Source organism: Adiantum capillus-veneris, chromosome 8 (genome assembly GCF_014529385.1).
Source record: "Adiantum capillus-veneris isolate H3 chromosome 8, ASM1452938v2, whole genome shotgun sequence".
NCBI lineage: Eukaryota > Viridiplantae > Streptophyta > Polypodiopsida > Polypodiales > Pteridaceae > Adiantum > Adiantum capillus-veneris.
In genome coordinates, this window is record NC_140938.1 from 111,603,371 (window position 1) to 111,626,347 (window position 22,977).

Genomic DNA, 22,977 nt, shown 5'->3' on the forward strand with positions numbered 1-22,977 from the left:
GAGAGCCCTATGAGAGCCTTTTTTGTAATGCTACACCATAGACACTCTCGATAGAAGCAAGCTTTGAGTGCATCTTCTGTCATGTCATCTCCCCCCATCCATTGTTCTTTTCTCTTCTATTGTGCGACTGCATCTTCATGCTTACAATATGGCAAGGTTTTCCTCTTGGTCCCCTCCTATTTTCTTTCTATGCACATGTGCTGCTCAATATGATAGGGTTTCCCTCTTTCCCCCTTCCAATTTCTACTATATGCACATGCGCTGAGCAAATTTTTGACTTTACGAGAGGTTGGTTTGTGTGGCCTACAATTACCAATTCAAGGAGAGGTGCTCTTAGATGCTAAGTTTGTTGATGCCTCGGAAATGTTTTTGGAGTCATGAGGCCAATATTCATCTACACAGGTCACACACTAGAGATATTCTATTATGAATCAAGAGCATTGATAAACAAGAGAAACACAATGGCTTGTTGGGTTTGTGATGCTCCCTTATTTGCTGACTGGTTTCTTGGCAAGGACTTTCATTGGATACCTCCAGGGACACCACTTCATTACTTGGACTACTAGGTTGGCCTTAGAGATTTGTTAGCAGAGCAGTAGACTGCTCCTCACCTCCTAGACATTAGGAGAAAACATGGCTATCTAGCCAACCAAGTGCTCTTGTCCACCATGTGGTACATCATTTCTTGCTGGATTTTATTGAGTTCTTGCATCAACCAATTGGAGAGGTTGATTAAGAACCTTTTGTGGGTGGGGAGAGACACACAGTTGGCTTGGGCCAAGGTTTCTTGATAGGTCTTTAAATTACATTTCTTGTAGGGGGGGTTGGGATCATGGATCTAGGATGGCAGAGTAGAGCCATCCTCAGGAGGCTCATTGTCAGAGTTATTCTTCAGGTGAGGAGCCTCGGAAGGAGCTTCTTCTTCTCCAGATTTGGGCTCAAGTTCCATAGATGGGTGACCCTTAGATCCCATCCACTCAATGGATTTTCATAGACATGCACAGACTGGGCCTGAGCAAAAGATCGGAAGACAATTTTTCTTTGAGCCTACTTTAGTCTTGGGAGCAATTGAGGCCCACATGCAGTGATGAGTTATTGAGGCATCCTCTTACATGGAACTTGTTGGTCAATACTCATTGAGTTCACACGGTTTGTAGTAGACCCCATGTCTCTTGGGGTCCCATGCAACCCGCACCCTAAGAGACTAATTGCATTTTAGAGCACCCTCTAAGTAGACTCAGAGGGCTTGAGCAAAAGATGGGAAGAACATTTTTCTTTGAGTCTACTTTAGTCTTGGGAGCAATTGAGGCCCACATGCATTGAGGAGTTATTGAGGCATCCTCTTACATGGAACTTGTTGGTCAATACTCAGTGAGGTCACACGGTTTGTAGTAGACCCCATGTCTCTTGGGGTCCCATGCAACCCGCACACTAGGAGACTAATTGCATTTTCGAGCACTCTCTAAGTAGACTCAGAGCATCCAACTATGAGGCATGAGGGTGAAAATTATGTGTTATAATATTTCCAAGGCTATCCGAATAGAGTGGCACACTCCTTTCAATCCAGCAACTCCCAATTAAATGGGGGCTTTCAGTCGCCTTGAGGTTCTCACTGCAATTAGGGCTTGTTCAACCTCAAGCCTTTGCATGTTCTTTGAGGTATAGTCCTCCATAGAGTTACTACCGAGGCACTCAAGGTAGCAGAGTGATACTTCTAGTGGATTCAAGTCATGGGCATCAAAGGGAGGACTTGCATGCTTAATCCTGGCCCATTAGATATTGAGAACAGACACTAGCGGCTATGGACTTGGGAGAGTTTCCCTATGTCATTCATGAGTGTAGTGGGACCCAAGGAGTGGTTTTGGTTGGATCCTTTTCCTTCAGCTCATCACCTTGAGGGATCCACTTCTTTTGGTACGCATCACCACTATACCATCACATCCTGGCCGCATAGAGGGAGTCACAAGAGTGAGTTTTTTAAAGACTTCTAGGGGCGCTTGTGAGACAGTACACAACCAAAAACAGTCACTACGTTCCAATGGCTAGTTGCACATCGAGCCATTGTGGTGATCATCCACTTGAGTCACAACGATATTGTTTGTGGGACTTCCCCATGGCATAATAGGTTTGACTTTGGATTATAGGCTAATGCCTACCCTATCATCACCTGTTGGGGTAAAGGTGACGTGCCTTCACCCAAGGTCACCCAAGGTCGTACATCTGGAGTGTTTGATTGCTCACTGCTCCATCCACAAAGCACTCTCTTCTCCTCTCCCATTTCTTGCATACACACACATCCGTGTACCCTACACTTTCACTGGTATCAAAGCCATGATGGTTGGTGGTGCTCCCTCATCAAAAATGGAGGTAAGTGCATGGCAGCGCCATATCAAAGGAATTTTGTCATGGATCTAGCAAGGGTTGGGGAGGATCGGTTGGATCAAGAGGATATTTGGTGGATCTTGGACCTTGGGGCTCCCAACGCATGCAAGCTTCCCATATCTCAAGGAATCTTGAGAGGATCTTGGAGCATCTATATAGAGTAAAGTTGTCAAGCATTTGTAGGTGAAATAGGGGATCTCTACAAGGAACCTAGCATATATTTGTAGACCTTGAAGGATGCAAAATTAGGCCTATACAAAAAACGGGTAGAGTTTGTAAAAACTGCAATGGGAAAATCAATCTCAAAAAATCTTTGAAACAAGCTTGGAATTTTTTTGAATGGTGGGATCTATTGCTCATGGAACTTGTAATAAAGAATTTGGAAGCTTGAGGGAATTGAGCTATAGTAGGGGGAATTGAGAAACACTAAAGTGACCAAGCATTTCCAAGTGCAACAAGTCAAGAGCACAATCAAGCAAGGAATCAACCAACGAGAATTGGGATCAAGTGCAAGTTTGCAAGCAATTGAATAGCGAGCAGAGACCTCAAAAGTGAGAGGGTATCACTGAGCAACAAGACCAAAAAGTAAATTCAATTGAAGAGCAGAAATACTAGGGAGCTCACAAGCAATAAAATATTTGGGAATGCAAGGTGTGCATGTGATGCATACACACACACACACACACACACACTCACATACATTTTGTCAAGGAAGAGAGAATTGAGATTTCTTTTTTTCTTTCTTCTCTTAGAGTGTTGGAGAGGGGAAAAGGGGAACACACCCAAAACACAACACAATTTCCTCGCTATAGCCGAGGGTATACACAACACCCCAATCTACTAGATTTCACCTTCAAAACTCGACACTATCCTCAAGAAAGCCGCCACTTGCATAGACCATAAGCACACATGAGTTGCAACACACCAAACAAGCTCAATCATCCTGCTCTGCTCAACTTGTAGCCTTCCACACACACATAGCCTCTCTTTATCCCTCTTTGCACAACTCACTTCAGGGGGCACACACACCAACATATGCCCAGAAACATGCACACACAAGTAGAGAATAGAAGGGGGAAGGGGGAATTGACACTAGAAGAGAACAATGACGGATCCTGTACCATAAACACAACCATTGACAATGTCCTCCACGTTGGCATAATCCTCGGCAATATACACTGGCTTTAATGGCTGCCTCGGAAAAAAAGCCCTTACAAATTTGTGTTCATCTCCTTTTATAGGAGTCTTACCATACCCCGAGCGACATTTTCCAAGCGAACACAGATCCGAGCAAACAAATTAAGAAATTGAATCATAATACATGAAAATGAACTCAACAAGTTATAGTATTACAAACACTATCCCATTTGTTAATAACTAAACCCAACATCACAATTACTTGCCAATAATTCTCTAAATTATTTAAGGAGTTGCTTTCGTCTCATCAATGACTTAATGTTTATCCATAACACAAATTACGTTGTCAAATCATTAATACAAGAGAATTCCATAAAAAATGGACAAAGTTTTCTTTGTAAAATGAAAAAAAATTCAAACTAACCATGGTCCATTGGACACCTCACATGAGGATTTCAAAATATTCACTTTCAAAATCATACAAGGAATGACATGTCCATTTGTCAATACTTAAACTCTAGATCATAAGCACTCGATAATAATTCTAGACTCTATGAAGAGCCACATCCGTCATTAATGAAAACATTGCGTTTATGAATCATTTCACATATATGAAAGTCGTATCGCAATTGCTTCGCCATTCTTTGAGCCACTGCCTCTACATAGATCGGCAATGCACTTCCACAAACAAGCAAAAGTGAATGTAGTCAATATGCATGCACTCAAAATTCAATCTATGGATCTCATTAATAACATTAAATGTAATTCTTTCGCAAGATACATAAATGCCAAAAAGTGAAACATAACATAAAGACCCAAAACAGAGAGCAAACAAAATAGGGAAGTGAATCATAATACAAGAAAATGAACTCAATAAGCTACATTTTAACCAAACACTATCTTATTTGCTAATAACTAAACCCTACATCACAAACACTTGCCAACAATTCTCTAGATTCTTGAAGGAGTCGCATTCGTCTCATCAATTCACAATGTTATGTATTATCCATAATACAAACTATGTTGTCAAATCATTAATACAAGAGCCTTTCATAAAAAAACTTGGACAAAGCTTCCTTTGTAAAATGAAGAAAATTTCAAAATAACCATGGTCCAATGGACACCTCACATGAGGATTTCAAAATATTCACTTTCAAAATCATAGAAGGAATGATATGTCAATTTGTCAATACTTAAACTCTACATCATAAGCACTCGATAATAATTCTTAGACTCTATGAAGAGTCGCATTCGTCATCAATGAAAACATTGTGTTTATGACGCGTTTCACAGATACGAAAGTCGTATCTCAATTCCTTCACCATTCTTTGAGCCGCTGCCTCTGCATAAATCAGCAATGCACTTCCACAAACAAGCAAAAGTATATGTAGTTATTATGCATGTAATCAAAATTTAATCTATGGATCTAATAACATTAGACGTAATTCTTACGCAAGATACATAAATGCCAAAAAGTGAAACACAACATAAAGATCAAAAACACAAAAGTAATGTCAATGTCATAGTAGGAGGGAGCGAAGTCTCACTAGTCATCATAAGGGTCGACACGCGATGGCATGTCACCCTCATCCTCAACATCTAGAGAGGTAGATGCCTCCTCTTGGATTCGCTTTTTAGGGCAAAGCAAGGGAACCACATAGTCTCTAATAAGAGACTCATCGGTGTCAAGCGCTGCACATGCTCGTTCAGATGATAAGCATGCAGCCAAAACGGGAGTTGTACCACACCCAAGCTCCAAACAAATACCTCCACGTCGACAAAGCAGCTCAACAAAAGCTGCAACAAAAGCCTGGCTCCGCTGCATCTCACCGCGCCAAGGCATCCCTGATCTTGATCTAGCTAAGGAACGCTCCGAAAAATGGTGTGTCATGAACGAATCTGAAGGCTGGAGACCCAAGCGAGAGAACATAGTGGTGCTCTCAGCCACAAAGCATGCTGGCTGCATCCCAATCCTGTGTACCATAAGTAGCATAGAGCACTGCCACTACAAATCAAATTACAAAACCACAACATTGAAGAAAGAGCCTCAACAAAACTATACAATACTGAAGTGAAAACAATACCTGAATTCGACTAGATAAACTCTCAACATATCCATATGAACTATGATGGAGCACTATAATGCGACGATGTACCACCATCTGTGAAGCACGACAGAACCTCTCCACCCATCCAATAACCTCTCCTATTCATAGGTTCTTGTAAGAAAAAACTACCGATATTATGAAATAATATTAATGCAAGTAATCAAAAACAACACAAATACCTGTAGTAGAAGCCATAATGAGCAGCCATCCAGAATCTGCAAGTGTAGAAAAAGTCAAATGGATAGCAGATCATACATGCTCCTCAGTGCAAATATCCCAACGAGATGGAGAAGAAGAACCAATATGCAATCCACCAAAAGGAAGATCCAAGAAGACAAAATATGCGGCCCAGGAAACAGATTTTCCCCCACGAGTGTATGGCACACCGCATGAGCAAACTCGAGACATATGTTGATGCACAAGATTCCACGATGCATTGCGAGTACCCTCTCTATAGTTTGCAGCGATAGAAATGTAATCGCCAACAATAGCAATACATCGTGTATCAACAAGAAGCATTGGATAATGCAAAGGAGACTCCAAAACATAGACAAATTGTATGCTCCTCCTAACAACAATCAAGCCCGAGGAGTCTGCAACAACATATTTATGATATATGAACTTTTTCACAAAGTATTAATAAAAGTCGACAATAAAAATTTCGACACTTACCATGCTCTAGAACATCCTTCACAATAGTGGTATCAACCACAGTCTCCATCCTCTCACTAGACAAGTGGACACCTTAAAACACATATACAACAGTTTTTCAATCTACAAGAATCAACAGCATGAAAACATAAAAGTTAAAGAATGAAATAAGCATACCTGGTTGTCTCGCCTCTGAAGTAGCAGGTGGTGGTTGTCTCGCCTCTGCTGCTACATCCCTAAGCATGGTTTCTCGAAGCTCTTTCTCTCTCTCAAGGATGTGACCCTGCACCATATCTAACCACCATGGACATGTATCTCTCTCCCATGTTGTCAAAGTGGGCATGCTAGGGGGGTACATATATGTGTCCTTTGACGCAGTCTATGCCCACTGTCTCACCACAAATGGGAGAGTTGGCAAGATCCCCTTTGAAACCAAAAGTGACAAAAACCTAACAAGAAACAAAAACATTGAACACATGACTCGATAGTGACATACAAAGCAAGATCAAAATTGTTACAAACCTGTAAGCCAATCGTTGAGCTGCCATTCAAAAAGTATCAACTTTCTTGAGTGCTTGTTTCTCTACATCTTTGCTTTTTGCCTCCAAAGAAACCTCCAAAGGATAGAGAAAAGGTCTAGATTCAAACTTAATTTCATCAAAGTAGAGCCCCAATGTGCATTCATGTGGCAATGGTGCCCCTCGTGGCACATTTGAATTGTCCAAAACAAGTTGTGTTGCTCTCTCATAGACACGAGCAAGGTAGCCCTCTCTACGCAGCCAACTACAAATTTAAAAAAAGCAAAGTTGTGTTATTTAAACAAATATTATCTCTTAGACAAAGCAAGCCAAACATTAAGTAACTAGTAAATCATACTCATTGTCGAAACAAATTATCTCCCTTCTTCAAACCAAAAGCAGTCCTTGTGATCCTATTAGACTCGAGTAATGAAACCCATTGGATTTTATTCTGCATAGGGGCATCATGGAGTGCAATCAATTTTAGCTTCTCTAAAGTTGCCCAGCTGTCATGTCCCCATTTGAGTGACATAATCTTTGCCAACCAGTCTGTCCCAAGATTGAGATCCAAAATATTCAAGAGCTACAACACAATACAAAGAGCATGAAGTTTTACTTCACATCCATAACAACAATCAACACAATGACTATTGCTTGATTATTTGGTGAAGTGTACCTTTACAATGCGTTCTTGATATTCATGTATTATCTCACGATGAATGCTCTTCTCCTCCTTCTTCACATCCTCTACAGGCATTCCTTGCTTGAGTTGAGTCAATCTAGACTCTTTCTCTTTAGTTATTTGAATCTAAAAAAGAAATCAATTTGTCTAAGAGTTATTCAAATGACTTAAAAATAATTTGCAAGCAAAAAAAAAACAAAACTCACATCATAAACTAGCATGCCAAGGTAGCGTCATGTGAGTGGATACTAAGGTTTTGCACCTTTAGCATACTTTATTCGCACAGATGCAATTAGTTTCTGGTCTTTATCGGGGAGAGTTTTTAGGTAGCTTTCATGTTCAACTGCACATATGTGATTGGTGTTCACAATCTCATCCCGTATGTGAGTGGCCACCAAAGCATGCATGTTCATACTGCAAAAACCCATATTGATTTGTTTCCATAATAAAGTATTCAACAACAAGATATATGCTTTGGTAGATACTCACACATTCATTCATTGCAAGCTACTTAGCAATGCAATCTTAGGAACCTTGGTGGGATCTATGATAGTACAAAGGACCCTACAATGTCTCTCCTTTGAGGTGGAAAACTTCTCTTTAATAGCTTCAGTCCATGCAAGCGTACGATGGTTGCCCTCCCAAACATAAAACATGCGGTCTGACAGATCTGCAAACCTTGGTTGGATTTTAAGCTCCAACTCATACTCCTCATTGATTTCTATCCAAAGAGGATCCCACTTTTCCTTGATGTCATCTTCAAAACAAGAAACCAAAATTAGTGAATTCAAAAAGAATTTCTAAAACAGAAATTCACTTAACAAATTTAAGAAGATTCAACTTACCTGTAGCAATGGTTTGCTCTCTCTTAAATGTCCAAAGTGAAACAATGAAAGCTCCCTTTTCTTGCATATATCCTTCCCTTGCAAAAGCCGTTTTTAATCCACCTAAATCATCTCTTAAACCTTTGACTCTAGCATATGGAATCAACCTACACAATGGTATAGGAGGACAGTCGAAGCAACTGAACATACGTGTGGTCTGAAGTACATCGGCATCTCTATGCATAAAAATATTTTGCTCCTCGTCAATCTTTGCAGCTGCAGTTACCTCATCTCGCATTTCCCAAGGGACAATTTGAAGTTCGTTTTCTTCAGGAGCCAATGTGTCATCAATTTCGTGCATAGACCCTTGGTCAACATCCACAGAGTGAATCTCTTCCTCTTCAATGCCATGACACTCTGACATTTCTGTTATTGACACTGATGACACCTGTTCACTACTTTCAAGTGGTTGTGTAGAATTTTCATTACATAGACTTTTCTTTAATCTTCCACGAGATGGACTACAAATAAAATACACAATCAACATCTAAAAAAATTTGTACGTTGTCTCTAAACATGAACTTTAACATGCATGTCTATAAGCAATGAAAACTTGCCTCTAAACATGAACGTTAACAATGAAAACATTGCCTTTAAACATGAATGTTAACATGCATGTCTATAAGCAATGTTTCAAATAGAATTTAATCTTTACATAGTCCATTGGAGGAGACAAAAAATAAAGACTGAAGAAAAAAAATAAATACTATCTCCAACAAAACATTGCTTGTAAAGATGCACGCTAACATGTAACATGTATGACTAGAACCTTTTTTGTGCATAAAAATAAATTCTAGAAATACAACAATATATTTTGCTACTCTAATGAAACATTGGTTTTAAACATGCATGTTGACATGCAGGACTTTAAGTTTCCCTTCAATAAAATACACAATCAATCTTTGAAAATATCTGGACAGCACCTCCTTTGAATGTGGAAAAAAATTTCAAAAAATATAATAATCCAATGGACACCTCACATGAGGGTTTCTTAATATTGAATATAAAAAACAAAAATAATCTCTTTTGAAATATTAATCACTTTTCTCTAAACATGCATGTTAACATGCAGGGTTTTAGACACTAATTGACTTGAAAGCTTGGATGATTTGAAAGCTTTTTTTCATATGTAAACATTGTCTCTAGGCATTCACATTAACATGCAGGTCTTTAGACACTAAATAAAATTTAGCAAGCTACAAAAATTCTCGTCAACAGGTAGTTATAGAAGCAATTTTCTTTTGTAAAAATATATACAGTATTTCTGATACAATTTGCTTTTAGGCATGCACATCGACGGGCACCTCTACATGTATAATAATGACATAAAAAAAATGGTTAGAAAATGTACCTAACAGGAGGGCGTACTTTACGTCCCGCCATTGCTCCTCTCCGATTTTTTGGTGGTGTTGACATGGAGATGCAAGCTTTGCGTCGATACTCGGATGGCAGATGCTCTAACGCTCAGACTTTGCAGGTGCTTTCTCACCTGCATGTGCAACTCAGACTCATAACCATATTTTGAAAGCCTCAAGAGACTGCACGCTCACATGTGCACTAAAATAAACCGTTTTCCAAAACCTTGAAACCATGACAGAGAAATCTTCACACATTATTGTGCTCATGGTGCTCATGGGATAGAGGAACGACCTGCAACCCTTGCAAAAACTAGACTCCAGAGCTTTTGCATGAAAACTCAACTTGTTTAACCATGCAAAGCCCTTTACATGTGGAGGAGAAATGCCATTGGTGTAGCGTGTGCTATTGTGGTATGGGCATCAGAATAGTATGATATGGTAATAGAGTCAATTATATATATACATCTACATCCATATGTATAAACATATACATGTGTGTGTGTATAAAATTGACCTGAAAGAAATAAAGGACTATTGAACGTTCTAAGATCAACTTGGTATCCAAACCTCTAAGAATGCTGGAATTGTGTTCAACACCACACAAATTTGCATATCAGGGATTGAAGTGAATTGTAAAAATGAGCCGAGAAGCAACATTTAGTGGCCCTTAATTGCAGTAAGCACAACACAATGCAATTAAGGGCAACCCTTAATCGTAATAAGCACAGCACAATACAATACTAGAGACTCATCATTTGAGATAAACAGTTGCATTCATGATAAAAAGCAGGAGAGCACAGAATAACTTTGGGCACAAAATAACTTTGACCTTATTGCATCCCTTCATTGCAATAAGCACATCACAATGCAATACCAGAGACTCGTGAAGATTGAAAAAATGATAGAATCATTTGAGATAGACAATCGCATTCGTCATAAATACAAGGAGATCACAGAATAAATTCGGGCTCTCAGCTTCAAGACAAACGTGTGGGAATCCCACAACAAAAAAAGTGTTTCCTTTGCCATAAACTTGAAGATTGTGGGAGAATACTCAATTGTGAGATAGAAACCAAAGACTTTGTTACTCTCTGCACTTTTTGTTTACTATTGAATCTAAGTTTACTATTTCTGTTGCAATACACATCAGTACGAACTGCATTTTCTGTTTACTATTGAATCTAAGTTGCAATACAAAAGTGTACTTACTCATCAATACGAACTGCACGCCTCTCGTCCTCACTCATTCATGACGAATCTGACCTCACAATGACAGAGTTGGGACTGCACGCCTTGCTCGAATCTTGCTCTCCACTACAGAGTGAGTGATCAACTCCTATCCATGCTTCCGATTTGAGAACTAGCGCTGCCGAGAAGCGATTTGCGAACTGCCGAGAACTGCCCTGATTTAAGAACTGCTGAGACCTGCCCTGATTTGCCGAGACCTACTGCAAACTGCGCCGATTTGAGACTGCTGAGATGAACTGCTGCCACAAAGTGCCGATTTGAGACCTGCCCTGATTTGCCGAGACCTGCCACGAAATGCTGATTTGAGACTGCTCCCAAAGAGCGCACGTTAATGTGTGCTCACTGCTTAGCTACGAGCATCTTCGATCAAACACAAGGTAGGAAATGACCTCAAAAGACTTTGGTTTTTTGAGCCCAAAGGCCTGCTCCCAAAGACCTTTGGTTTTTTGAGCCCAAAGACCTGCGACCCACATCAACGTGCGCAAAGCCTAGCTTTTGTTTTTTGAGAACTGCTCCGATCGAGACCTGCACCACTTTGCGCCCAAATATTGCACGTTAACATGCATGTTTAGACCTGCTCCCAAAGACTGCACGTTACCATGCATGTTTAGAGCTGTGAAATCTGCTCCCAAAGTGCGTGCCTCTACTGTAGATTTGAGAACTGCTTCTAGAACTGCATGTTAATGTGCGCTCACATCAAGCTCTCATAGGAAGTCCAGAGATCTTTTTAGAATAATTTTGAGTGGAGTAGTGATTTTGAGTTGGTGGAGTAGTTATTTGTCTTGAACGACATTTGTTGGTGCATTCATTATTTTAATTTTTAATCATTTTCAATCATTAAATGTTCACGCTGCTGATTTTTAAAAAGTTTATATTAAATCTAATTGTATATATTTTTTTGAAAATATGTTGAAAAGAAAATCGTCACTAATGTGTCTTGAATTGCGGGCAGGATATGGAATAATCATTTGCATGAGAATCATGAAACGTTTTTGTTGCAAAAAAAATTAAAGTTTATATTAAATCATTTTTATTTATTTTTGTAAACATTAAAAAAAATATTTAGATTTTTTTAAAAGGGAATCGTCATATTTGAAATCTGTTGTGTCATTCTAGTGGATTGCAACTATAATGGGTCGTCAGATTACTATCTATGGTCCAGCTCGTGGTCAGAAACTTTTGTTACTTCTTGAAAACAGATTCCATGAATTACCTTTGAAGTCAGTGAGAGAAAGTTTTGGCTTGTTTACCAATTCGTTTACTCTGCACCCATTAACATTGAATGGTGAACATGTAAAAATGGAATCCTCGAGGTCAAGTTCTGGTGAAGAGGTCTTTTTACTGGATCATGAAGTGTGCCAATTTTTTAAAGTTCGAATAACAAACACTCATGAACATCAAGGCTCCCCGGGAAGTGAAGCTTCTCCAATAGTTCTGGATATTGGTTCAAGTGATGTCACAAAGAATCAGACCAGTGTCATGGATATAATTCAATCAATGCCCAATAAAAACAATCTTCATTCTGCTTTGAAGAAGACTAATGAAATTGTTCAATGTAAGGAGATTCCTGCTCAATACAATGGATATGTTGCATTTGAATTGCCACCAACAAGCAACGACAATACAATGGTTGGCATGGAGCAGCGTCATGATTGTCATTTGTGGACAGAATATGTCACTTGTATTAGTGATTGCTTTCCTGGTGCCATTCGCTTCAGTAGGTGTTCAAGTCATCTCCGTTGTGTCAATGATGCATGTCCTTTCTATTTGCGAGCAAGAGTTCATAATGAATCACAATGGCGTGGTCGTCTCTCTAAATTTATTTCCATTGGAATATTGACACCTGAGCTAGGGACAGTGGTTTGTGTCCATTGCAATCAAATGCCTTTTTGTGTTGCAACATGTCCTGTTGTTATTTATTATTGTTTTCCAAAAGATAAGCAAAGAGTTACTCGATGTGCTATTCATATGGCAGAGCATAAGCACCCTTGTGTTCTGGGAAAGAATAGGTATGCTGAGCAAATGATAGATTCGCTTCTGAAAACTAAAGCAAACCAAGATCCTTTCACAACTTCCAAGAAATTAGAACGTGTTGCTACCCAAGACGTGATAATAGATAAGCTAGTGATGGAAACTGCTGGCAAAAATGACACTATTGAAGATGGAGAGTTTTCAGAATTTCTTGATACCATTACTCCTCTATCTAACAAGCGAAGAATAGAGAGGAGCTTAGAGATTTCCAAGAGGTCGAAGCATTTCAGTGCAAAAGGTTTGGAAGTTGTCCTAGACCTCAAGAGTAGGTGTAGGTATCATTTCATTCATAGTGTACTTTTTCCTGGACAGCTTGGAGGTTCAGAGCAGCCACATGTGTTCAAAATGTCGATCATAGGTCTAGGGAGTGGAGTTGACTTGGTGAATAAGATGCGTCCAGGAGGAACTTTAGAGAAAATGTGGGTTCACTTTGATCATGTGCACCGTGTTCAAGGGTGGCCAACAATGTCTGCTCATTTCTATGACCCATTTGTGCGTGAATTAATGACAATTGCCACCTGTGAATTCACTGACTGAAAATAAATTTGCTCAAATAGAGTTTTGGAAAATGTTAAATAAAGTGGTGCAAGAGCAAGGGTATGAAAAGCCAGAATTCAGAGGGTTTATGGCAGATGAAGCAAATGCAAATTGGATTGTTGTTTGGACTGTTTACTTTGGTGGGGCAAAAACAAAAATACCTTCCAAAGAACGATCATGTGCCTTTCATTGGGAGCAGTCCATGATTCGACATGCAGTGAAATGTATCCGTCCATCTTCACAAGAGGATCACAAAATCTTGTGCCGAAAATGGCAGAGTGCACCATCTGAGAATCAAGCAGACATTTGTAAAGAAGATCTACGCCAATTTTGGAAGGCAGGGCATGTTGTCGATGGAGACATGGCTTGTTTAGAGACTTGGATGGCTTGGTGGGATGTAAGAGTACAACATTGGGGAGGGAAATTTGTAACACAGGATGAGTTTGGAATTTTTGTGCCCACAACAAACTTGTCTGAGGTTAAGCACGCAAGCATGCGTGCATCTATTGGTTACAAAGGAAAAATTAGCTTGTATGAGGCAGTTGGTGCAGACATGGCAATGGAAGTGCTACAAAGCGTTAAATACAATGCTTATCTAAAAGGTGTTAGGTCTGCTACTGGTCCTAGGATCGATGATCTCGCAAAGAGATTTTTGGGCCGATCATCAACAATGTCAGCTTCCAAATCCCTCATTGACTTGACACACTCTTCAATGTCTGAGATGGGTTTTCAAAGCTCTGAAATGAATAGATCTCCCTTGCGAGAGAAGAGTGTTAAGAAGAAGCGCCCAAAATTTGTTGATGCAGATGAGCTGCTTGATGAAGACAGTCATAGACCAGAATTTGTGATAGTTACAGAGCCGGTTGTAGGGCCAGATGTGCATCCAGAGACTAGCTATGGAGTTGGCAAATATTGGCACGAGGTTAATGTTCCAAAGACACTTTGGGCTATAAGAGGAACTGAGCCTGGTCGAAAGATGACTTGCTTTGGGATGGTTGACAATCAGAGTGTTAGATGTGCATGATACATCAATGAAGGGAATGACGATGTCACAAGTGGAACTGTTGCTCCATGCTTTTGGGGACGCAGAAAGTATCCTGCCTCTGGTTCAAATCCAGGTGGTTTAGTGAAAGGTTTTGTGTGGTTTTGCAACTCCAATAGCATGCATACATGGTGGATACATGAAATGATTGTAGGGGCTCTAGGTCCAGCACCAGGTGTTTGACCTGTAGCGCAGGGAACACAATTGTTGCCAGTTGAGGTGGAGCACTTGCAAGCAAATGGATTTGTCCTTCAATCGACAACAAAAGCTACCAATTTAGGTAGTGGTTTGCGATCAAGAAATAGTGTTCCTAGTGCCTTCCGTCCTAGGTATAGGGATGGGAAGATTGTTAAGTGGAGATCAAAGCTGACAAAAGATTTTCATACAAGGATTGCTTTGGGGAGCACACTTTAAGAAAAATTGGTGAAAGAAGTGATTATTGTGTGCAATGAAACACATGTTTTCTATGTCAGTACAGAGGGATAACATACTCAGTGACAATCTCTGATTTTCCACGATGCACATGCGAGGACTTCCAAAAGAGAGAATAAAAAAAACAGACCTACGTGCCGTGCAAACACATGTACTATGTATTTCTTCATATTCTTGGGTTAGACTCACATGCCCATGAGTTCATGCACCAAGCTGCTTTATCCAAGGTAGAAATATTTCAGGCTCTAGGGAGCAATAGGGCAGCTGTGTGTCCTTAGGATACTTACACAACATGATGTTCAAATTATATACTGCACACTGTTGCAGTAGTTTTTTGTGGGAATTTACGTTAACTATCAATCACCATCCTAGGAGTTTTTAGGTTGCAATTTTGAAATTTTTGGGAGATGTCGAACGCAAGGCTTCTAACACATAAACTTTCCATGTATTTAATATATTGTTGTCGTTTTTTGTTGGCATTTGGATTTACTACCAACTTCTATCCTGGGAGTTGATAATTTTTGCATCTTTTGGCTTTGCCTTGTAAGGAGTTGTGCGAGTTCAGTTCCTTAGTATGCTCTCGACTATATTTTGTTAAAAATTATAGGTCGTCAATAGCAATGTGTTTAAATGTCTACACTGTTTTTGCATTCCTTACCAACAATCGTGGTAAGGGAGTTCATGGTTTTGAATATATTGGCTTTACCTTGTACGACAACACAGTTCTAAATCATATGGGTTTACCTCGTAAGAGGCACGGTAAACTATTAATTTATTTGCTTGGAAACTATTGGTCATCAACAAATATGTTTCTAAATGTTTTCAATGTCTTTGCTCGATTTATTGCTCACTCAGATTTGCTCGATGCAGTAGTTTTTTGTGGGCATTTACTTTAACTATCAATCACCATCTTAGGAGTTTTTAGGTTGCAATTTTGAATTTTTGGGATACGTCGAACATATAAGGCTTCGAACACATAAACTTTCCATATATTTAGTATATTGGGGTCATTTTTTGTTGGCATTTGGATTTACTATCAGCTTCTATCCTAGGAGTTGACAATTTTTGCATCTTTTGGCTTTACCTTGTAAGGAATTGCGTGAGTTGAGTTACTTAGTATGCTCTTGACTATATTTTCTTAAAAATTATAGGTCATCAATAGCATTGTGTTTGAATGTCTACATTGTCTTTGCATTCACTACCAACAACCGTGGTAAGAGAGTTCATGGTTTTGAATATATTGGCTTTACCTTATACGACAACATAGTTCTAAATCATATGGGTTTACCTCGTCAGAGGCACGATAAACTACCAATTTATTTCCTTGGAAACTATTGGTCATCAACAAATATGTGTCTAAATATTTTCAATGTCTTTGCTCGATTTAGTACTCACTCGGATTTGCTCGCTATATGAATCCTTTGGGTTTTCTTTGGAAACTATTGGTTATCAATCAACAAATATGTGTCTAAATGTTTTCAATGTCTTTGTATTTGTTTGCTCGGTTTAGTGCTCGCTCGGATTTGCTCTCTCGGAGATTGGGATTCTTCCTTTTCTAGTAGTCGTTAAGCCCCAAAAAAAGGGTTTTTTTATGTGTGTGCAATCAAATGGAGCCCTCTTTGGTACTTTATATGCACTATATGCACTTGGCATTATGTGTTATAGCCACCACTACGGTACACCCATTACTTGTGTATCCCACAACTCACGAGCATGGTTGTTCATCATGGATACCTTGTAGCAGTGGGAACTAGGGGTATGGGGCATATTGAGTCGTTTCACTCACTTAAAGTTAATGAAATTGTGCAAAGCACTATCTTCTACCAAGATTCTCACTTTGTGACCTTGGATAAGCCCATGCATATGCACGAGCATGTGTGGACCAAAGGTCGATTACCACATATAGGTTGTAAGACAACACTTATGAATTACTTCGGTATGTGTTACTTACACATTAGAAAATCAAGAAGACGACTTGAGGGGAAGTAATTGCACCATGTACACTGCTTTCTCTCTACCTTGGGCAATAGATTCCCCCTTGGGCTAATTCTTTTTTCCGTGCCCACTTCCTAAGCATTTAAAACATAATTTATCCTTCCTTACTTTTTCAAAATCTTCACTAGACCCTAGGTCCCTTGGGGGTTTTGGACACATCACATGTAGCTACAAAAAAATTCCTCTTATTATGACCATAAGATTCACGTCCATTTGTATTTGAAGTGTTAGGAATGTGTCTGCTATGCCATGCACTTTCATCTAGATCATCATGGATATGAGGCTACACTATAGCTTCCCTAAGCATCCAAGCATCCTAAGTTTAAGGTGCTTCTTAAAGGCTCTAGTGTTGACCCACAGATGAATCCATGCACCTACTAGAAGGTGCCTAAACCCTCCAGCTTAAGTATCACATCATGATAATATGAAATATACTCAAGCAGTATCTTATGTTGATGCATAGATCAGTTCTCCCATACAAGACAATTTCTTTCTGTTTCATTGGTGGATATAATTCTTTTCTAAACACATCCTCGAAGGCTACCCATGTGTGTGGTATGATTTCCTTATCCTTGAGCGACATCCACCATTTATAGCCTTTATCCTCTAGTGAGTTAGACTTGTTTGTAGTGCCTCGACTTCATATGGAGTGAGATAGACTTGTTATTAGTGCCTTGACTTCATATGGAGTTTTTCTAAGATAGTGAACTCCACCCATTTGTTCATGAATATATTGATTGAATCTTTGTTGCACTCCTTTCCTCCCATCAAAATTTTGGTGGCTTAGTGTTTTTCAACAAATCATCCACCTGTTTCTAAGAGAGAAGGGGAAACACATCTAGATTGGAGCCTTGCTCCTATAGAAAATGGTTGTTTATTCTAAGCACGTGAGCCAAAGAAACTTGAGGCTACTCATTAACAGGGCCCTTCGTACGGTGTTGCATGAATTGCACAATCACATAAAACATTATATTGATATTTGCATTCAATTGTGCTAAATTTGACTCTAAAATAGACATGATTATTGGTATAGACCTAAATTCTTACATATACCAAGCAGTTCTATGCTATCTTCCTAGCCAATTGCCATGCACACACCCTTTATGAGAGTAGCTGATTGCGGGGCAACAATAGGCAAAATGGGTGTAGGGTGTTTAATATCAAAATTATGATGCATGTCTAGGTGTAAATACATGATGCAACCATTTTGTGTTGTCGGTAAGAAAAAGAAATACTTTGTACCAAGAATTGCTTTGCAAAACATACAAGTGAAAGCGGAGGACCGATTGCTATACTAGATTTTGTTTGACAAAGAGCCAGCTACAAGTCGCACTTCATTGTACTCTATCTTCTTCCAAAGAAGCCTTGTAAATAGAAAGTAATGATTCTTGAAGTGTATTCACAAAGCTTATTATTCTCTATTTTCCGCTCAAAACCTACAAGCCTTGTGAAGTGGTCAATGGCCGTGGGAAAGGGTCCCAAGTCTTTGGGTCAAAACCCTTAGTTTCAAAACCCTTAGTTGATTGCGTAGTTTTGTAGGTTCACTTCTTGAGATTGACAACCTCAAAGAGTCTCTGTGCCCCATCCCGAGTCCCTTCCCTGACATTAAAAAAGAAATGGACTCATTTTTTAGCCTTTTAGCTCTAGTGAGAGAATGTTCCTTAGCCAATAGGAAGAAGGCTAATGTTATGTAGAAAAAGCTCTTTTTGTCATTTTGAAAATGTCCATGAAAACCATTTTGGTGAAATTGTCACTATCACTAGAAAAGTAAGGTGATTGATAGTGATATCTTGCACAAGCGCCGAGTGCCTTTTTATGACCCGCTGGTGCTATCCTATAAAGTGAAGTACTTGTACGTGTGCATCTCGCACAAGCATCAATCATCTTTTTATGAAGTACTCACAATTCAAATTCAAACGGATCGTACTTGATAGCGGTTGATAGGTACTTATATCTAAGACTATGAAGGGGTTAGAACCAAGAAAATAGAGGCCCTTGAGGGGTCTCTGGGCCTCTTTTTGCTTGGTTTTGACCTCATGAGGCCCTATGCTTAAGATATAGTATTTTTAAGCCTTAGGATGCATTCAGAACGTCCAAAAACCTTAGGATAGCACTTTAAAACGTTGAAATCTGACGTCTCTAGCTTAAGATATAGCATTTTTAAGCCTAGGGTCTCATGAGGTCAGAACCAAGCGAGTAGAGGCTCTTGAGGTCTCTGGGGCCTCTATTTGCTTGGTTCTGACCTCATGAGACCCTAAGCTTAAAAATGCTATATCTTGAGCTAGAGACGACATATTTAAATGTTTTTAAGTGCTATACTAAGGTTTTTAGACGTTGCAGATACATTAATGGTATTATTTTTGTATTTTGAAAACATCTCTTATGTGTTTTCTCTCATCGCACATCACATCACTCATTAAGATTCATAGACATGGATTTTTGTGTACACTTAAGTTGGGCTCTCGAAAAGCATTTTGTACGAGCATGCACTTAAGTGATCGAGCAAGCTTTTATGTATGTACTATGAGAAATAGGATTCCAAAAACTACTTTTGTATTTTTCAAAATTACCTCTCTCTATGTTGAATTGGCGTTTCTTACAGGGTCCAAAATTGAGTCCAAGTTTCTCCAAATGGTATTGACAATATAATAGTGCCAGATAGCTATGCTACAAACGTCCATTGTGATGACCCACAAACATTGGCACTGTTGCCAGGGATATGATCCTTAGGTGGTGAGTGAACTAGTTGTACGGAAAAGCCTCCTTTCCAGAGATTTTGACACCCATTCCATTTACACTTAGGCAGTAAAGCAGCAGATGAGGGTTTAGTGATTGGTAGAGACTGAAGTCAAGGAGTAGCCAGTTCTACTCTTTTGAGAAAAGAGAGTTGTGAGTGAGATACAAAAGGTATTTCATTCTTTGGTTTTCTCTATGCTTGGAAAGGACTGTTTGACCAGCCACTTCATGGTTATTTTGCATTATTTTATTCATTTCCGTTCATAGATTCATTTCAGCTCATAGAAGTAGGTTAAATAACAACTTCAACCATCAAATGGGGCTAAAGGAATGAGGGTAAAACTATCCAAAACTATATTTTGACACAAAAAGCATAACTATGAAAAATTGAAAAATTGATTGTCCATAGCATCAAAGCTGATTCAAACTCAAAAACACCTTGCAAAACGGGATAAACAAGCTTGTAGGAAAAAAATGGAACAACTTCTTTCTAGTTTTTTTGAGGAACATGGATCGTGATCCATGTACCTCTGTGATCAACTAACTAGAAATTGTCACCCATTGCTTAAGCTTGCTCTCAAATATACCAAAATCCTTAGTGTGACCATAAATAGAATGCTAAAGTACATCCAAAATTTAAAAAAATGGACAAGTCTACACAAAACCTTGAAAATCTAGTAAAATTTGGGAAAATTAAACTTTTAGTGTTCCAAATTCAAAAAGGGGTGAGATTTGGCTTCTACAAGGAATAGGGAACTAGCAGGACAAAAACTCATAACAAAGTGCTCTCCAACATGGATCGCTATCCATATACCTGTTTGACATTTGGGACTGATATTAGACCAGTACATTCCTGATAAATAGTGAAACAACTTTTCCAAAAGAGACCATAGCAAAAAAGTGCAAAAAGTTGATCAAAACACCAAAATTCTACCATATAGCCAAAAACTACAAATCAAACATAAATTTTTTCTTTTGGTTGGGCAAAAGTGATTCAAATGCAAAAATATTGGGGGAAGAGTGTCACCATAACAAGGACTATAAGCTGACCAAGTTTCATATCAAAATGAGGTCAAACATGGATCCCAATCCATGTACTCATCATGATTTTGGGCTGAAAATCGACAAGTGAGTACATGATACAATTTGAAACACATTTTTCGAAAGAACCATTGTCAAAAAAGTTTACAAAAGAGGTGAAGAAGGCCAAAAACAGCAAATAGTTAGAAACCGCCAAAACAGACTCGAGAATTCACCTTTGGCTGACAAAAACTAGTTCAAATCCAAAACCTTTGATACCATAGCATCCAATAAACATGCTGATCCTAATGGTACCAAGAAAGGTAATTTGGCTTCCCAACATGGATCACGATCCATGTACCTTTCTTGAAATCCTTAATAGGTACTGAACCAGTGAGGACCTAAACCATTTGAACAAAAGTCTCAAAGCAAGGGAGTGAAAAGAAGTTCAAAAAGGAGTCAAAAGGGTCTAAATCAGTTCAATAAAAAATGGCCAAAACAGGACTAGGACTTTTTCCACCCTAAACAGACCTAAATTTTACAAAAATCATAGACTTGACATCACAAGACCAAGGGTTAGGTGTGGGATCAAACCCATGACATTTTGTCACTGAGGTACATGGATCACAATCCATGTTCCTTTGAGACATACTGGAACCAAAATTGTACCACATCCAGAGATAGTCTCAAAGACCTTGGTGGTCTTTTCAAAATTGAAATTGGACTTACATTGTGGGTGCTACAAGTAAAATTGTGAATTTGGTGAAAGTGAGGGATAAAAAAAATTTGACTGTAACTTTTGACTAACAGAGCGGTTGTAAACTCATAGCCATCAAGAATTGTTTACAGGGTGTAGGAGCTACAGGGTGCGGCTCAACAAGTAAGTCAAACAAGAGAGAACAAAAAGCAACCAATGAGGTAACAAGGTTGGGGTTTTGCAAAGTCGTTTCTTCATGTATTTGAGATCAAGAAGATTATACTAGAATAGAAACCCTAGCCTAGAGACCAAATGAGCAACATTTCAAAACCACTTCATCCCCCACTAGAGACCATTATAGAGGAAGGTCTGTCTGATACATCATTAGAAAGATCATACTCTGGATGCGGTGATCCGTGAGTGCAAAGTAAGGAGATGAGAGAAGGAAGGGGGTGAGCAATAGACACTCTGTTTGGTGGACCTTGTGAGAAGATTGCTTCTCACAGTCCTTATTTTCATTATAACCAAACAATAGAAGTAAGTGGGTGGGTGCCCTGCCACAACCGAGCCACGGGGCTTGAAACCCAACAATCTCCCACTTGAAGGCCAACGTGGCCCAAGTGGCTAAAGAATGTAGGGGCTATTATGTACAAATGTACAAAACGTGAAGCATGACCATAGCTTCACCCTATGTCCATCATCTCTATGCAATATACGAATCGCTCTGAGGCCAAACTCTTGGTTAGAGAATCTACTGTGTTTTCATCCATGTGAAATTTGACTAGCTCAATACGTTTGCTAGCCAAAATATCCCGTACCACATAATACCTAAACTCTATGTGTTTTGACTTGGAGTGAAACATGGGGTTCTTTGCTAACGTAATCGCACTCTGACTATCACAATGTAGCAGTGGAGCCCATGTTGTGTGTGTGTGTGTGTGTGTGAGAGAGAGAGAGAGAGAGAGAGAGAGAGAGAGGGGGGGGGGTTCCTTTACTGCACCTACAAAAGGCCGTCATGGCTCCCAGGAAGAATAAGGCCTCCTCTACCCTCATAAAACCTACTAAGATGAATGGAGGTGGCAAGCAAAAGAAGAAGAAATGGAGCAAAGGAAAGAGAAAGAAAAAAGTAAACAGCATGGTCTTGTTTGATCAAGCAACATAAGTTACACCTTCTTCTCTCTCAAATATTTTAAGAATAAATGGATCACTTGCTCAGGAGGCTATTAAGGAATTAACTATTTGTTGCACAATTAGACTATTGGTAGCCCATGCAAACAAGAAAATCTATACTCGGGCTACGAACACCTAGTTTTTCTAACTCATGGTGCTATTAATGCTCCTACGTTCGTTTCTAGAAGTCACTCTTTGAAATCCTTACGATGTTCTATTGGGAGATTGTCTAGTCTCTAGTTTTTGTGTAGTAGAGTGTTTAGTGGATATGGCCCATCTTAAGTCCTTGTTTTGATAAATATACTACTTTGTAGTCTAACAAAGGTTTATCTACCAAAAAGAGAGAGAG

The 22,977-nt window shown here is 39.2% G+C and overlaps 2 pseudogenes; one reads left to right on the plus strand and one right to left on the minus strand.

Moving 5' to 3' along the window:
- Positions 1-4,754: 4,754 nt before the first annotated feature.
- Positions 4,755-9,745, minus strand: LOC147452772 (uncharacterized; annotated as a pseudogene).
- A 12,728-nt stretch (positions 9,746-22,473) lies between these two features.
- On the plus strand, positions 22,474-22,767 carry LOC147452773 (small ribosomal subunit protein eS25 pseudogene; annotated as a pseudogene).
- The last annotated feature ends 210 nt before the right edge of the window (positions 22,768-22,977 follow it).